Here is a 3,582-nt window from a genome sequence, read left to right on the forward strand (position 1 = left end):
ATTCAGTCTGATAGCACATCACGGTATGACATATATTCAGACCAATGGAGTTCGTTTTCTCTGACAAGCAGGTCTGTGGTGTCTGAAAGCCAAACATTCGACTCCTCAATTTCCCTGATACCCCCACAACTCTGACTCCAGCACTGGTCACTACTGATCATGTACATAATGTGCAGCACAGATTCGTCTATACTAAAAGCCGAGGTCAGTAGATTAGGAACACACATTTATAGGACATTTCATAAGTTTACCAAATTCTTATGAAAAAATATTCAGCACATCCTGTACTCAACCCCTGTACAAAATGAATTATTAAATTTAGGAGTCGGGGTCAGCTCCACCAAAATGGACACTGACTCCACAGCCCTGCTGACAAGTGCCACCAGGAGCTGAGTCTCCATTGGTTCAGAAGAAAAGTCTTTAGATTTATTGCATTTATCGTAGGGAATCCATATAATGGGATATTTTATGGCATGCCCCAGTGATTACACCACTCTATGCATCAATAGAAATCTCATCAACCATTGGTTTTATGTTTATTAACCCCTTCCCGACATGTGACGGAATAGTGCGTCACATGTCGGGACCCCCGCTTTGATGTGCGCTTCGGCGGTGAGCGCACATCAAAGTCGCGACATGTCAGCTGTTTTTTACAGCTGACATGTGCGCGCAATAGCGGCGGGTGAAATCGCGATCACCCGCCGCTATTAACTAGTTAAATGCCGCTGTCAAACGCAGACAGCGGCATTTAACTACCGCATCCGGCCGTGCGGCCGGATATGAGCGCATCGCCGACCCCCGTCACATGATCGGGGTCGGCGATGCTCCTCCATTGTAACCATAGAGGTCCTTGAGACCTCTATGGTTACTGATTGCCGGTGGCTGTGAGCGCCCCCCTGTGGTCGGCGCTCACAGCACACCTGCATTTGAGCTACATAACAGCGATCTGATGATCGCTGTTATGTAGCAGAGCCGATCGGGCTGTGCCTGCTTCTAGCCTCCCATGGAGGCTATAGAAGCATGGCAAAAGTAAAAAAAAGTTTTTAAAAATGTGAAAAAAATAAAAAAAATATAAAAGTTTAAATTACCCCCCTTTTGCCCCAATCAAAATAAATCAATAAAAAAAAACCCCAACCTACACATATTTGGTATCGCCGCGTTCAGAATCGCCCAATCTATCAATAAAAAAAAAGCATTAACCTGATCGCTAAATGGCGTAATGAGAAAAAAATTCGAAACGCCAGGTTTACGTTTTTTTGGTCGCCATGACATTGCATTAAAATGCAATAACGGGCGATCAAAAGAACGTATCTACACCAAAATGCGATCATTAAAAACGCCAGCTCGGCACGCAAAAAATAAGCCCTCACCTGACCCCAGATCACGAAAAATGGAGACGCTACGAGTATCGGAAAATGGCGCAATTTTGTTTTGTTTTGTTTTTTGCAAAGTTTGGAATTTTTTTTCACCACTTAGGTGAAAAATAACCTAGTCATGTTAGGTGTCTATGAACTCGTAGTGACCTGGAGAATCATAATGGCAGGTCAGTTTTAGCATTTAGTGAACCTAGCAAAATAGGCAAGCAAAAAACAAGTGTGGGATTGCACTTTTTTGGCAATTTCACTGCACTTGGAATTTTTTTCCCGTTTTCTAGTACACGACATGCTAAAACCAATGATGTCGTTCAAAAGTACAACTCGTCCCGCAAAAAATAAGCCCTCACATGGCCAAATTGACGGAAAAATAAAAAAGTTATGGCTCTGGGAAGGAGGGGAGCGAAAAACGGAAAAACTGAAAAAGCTCCGGGGGTGAAGGGGTTAAATAGTTTACTTCTATTTTTATGTTAATTTAGTTTATAAAATGATCACATAAGCTTATTTCTAAATGTTTGGATTTGCCGCAAGCCAATGGACTGCATCATTGTGAAACAAACTTGTGACGCAGTCGCTCAAAGCATTGACCGGAGTTCCACCAGCCAACATATGTGTCACCTTAAATGGTCTAGGGTTAATCAAAGTTCATGTTTTAAATCCACAAAAAGTTTGATTGATTAGAATTTTTGTTTTCTACTTGGAAGATCTCCATGGGGGAAGCAAATGATTGACTTGTAGACTGTTAGCCCCTTTGCAGTAAGCAGGGGGCTTGTGATTGATCTCTGATAGCAATGGATAGGCAGGGGTTTAGTTACTTGGCTGCAGACCCTTTGGCCATTCCCAATAGTAACATTTGATGCATGCTGCACATTGACTGAATACCTGGCAAGACACTGCTGTCCTGAGGGAGAAGCAACTGCTTCCCCGCCGCCATGACATTGTTCTATGTCCAGAAGGACAGGCTTAGCAGCCTGGGGAGCTCTGGCTACACATTATCTAATGCGGCTCCTCCCTTGCATCTTAATGAAAAGAGGCCTTCATACACACACACACCTGCTCCCCCTTACAAACACATGCAATTACACAGCTGGGGGGTTACAGATTTACTAAAAAACAATACTGGGAATTGAATATTTAACTAAAACACAACTGAGGTTTTGCCAGCAATTTCGGTGGGGTTTTGTATTTTTTTCTTTTTGTTAAATATTTTTAGGGTATTGCAACATTATATAATAAATGTGTAGCCTTTGTCAACCCTTCAAACACTTTTACACATGTAAATCTGTAACTTTTCTCCGTAAGTATAGTTCACTTTCTATCTTGAACTAGTTTTTAAAATTTAGAAATAAAACATTTATGGATTGCATGTTGCCATTTTTTTTTATGCAATTTATTATGGAGAAACGACCAAGTTCCCATGGTTACTTGCTTCTTTACATACATTTTTATGGGATGCCTTGAAATGTAGGTCTCCCTTAGACCATGGTTGAGTTCCAAGAAAGTGTAAGTGCTCAAGAGCTGCTTTAGTAACCCTCACAATAACCCTGTATAGTTTGATTTATTTTAACTTTTTTCTGGATGAACATGAAAGATGAATCTGCAAGACCATTTGTAAAGAGACCAAAATAAGTAGTGACAAAAGAAATCCTATTTGCTGAGCAATTGTTTTCAGGCTGGAGAAATGTGGGTTAGTTGATGCCCACAGACATTATGGCTCTCACCGCTGTAGTTCTGGTCTGTTTTCATTGTATTTTTATTTTATTTTATTTTTTAAAGATCCAATCTGATTTTGTGAAGTGTGGAAACATTTACTTAGTCCTTTTATCAATTATTTCAAGAGTGTTCAGAATTTTTAAAAATTTTGTTTGGAATACATGTGCATTCTGGCATTTTTGCTGTAGAAAAGCCTGCTGGGGAAAAAATGTCAGAAATCCACAAAGAAAAACACTGTGAAAGTAGCCTTTATAATAAATTGCTGGCATTAAGATTTTTAATAAGAAAAAAAAATGCATTTAAAAAACTTTACAAAAAATTCTGCTTTAAATCCTAAAAGTCACCATCGATTCTCTTACGAGCTTTGTCACATGACTTAGGATAAAAGCCAAAACCAAAATCTCAGTTTGCAGACACAGTTTCGGGGTAGTGCCCCTCTTCAGCGCAAAGTGTGAGATCTGGTTTGGCTGGGTGAGGGGCGTCTGCCCGGGATCCA

This window comes from Ranitomeya variabilis, chromosome 5, assembly GCF_051348905.1.
Source record: "Ranitomeya variabilis isolate aRanVar5 chromosome 5, aRanVar5.hap1, whole genome shotgun sequence".
Taxonomy (NCBI): domain Eukaryota; kingdom Metazoa; phylum Chordata; class Amphibia; order Anura; family Dendrobatidae; genus Ranitomeya; species Ranitomeya variabilis.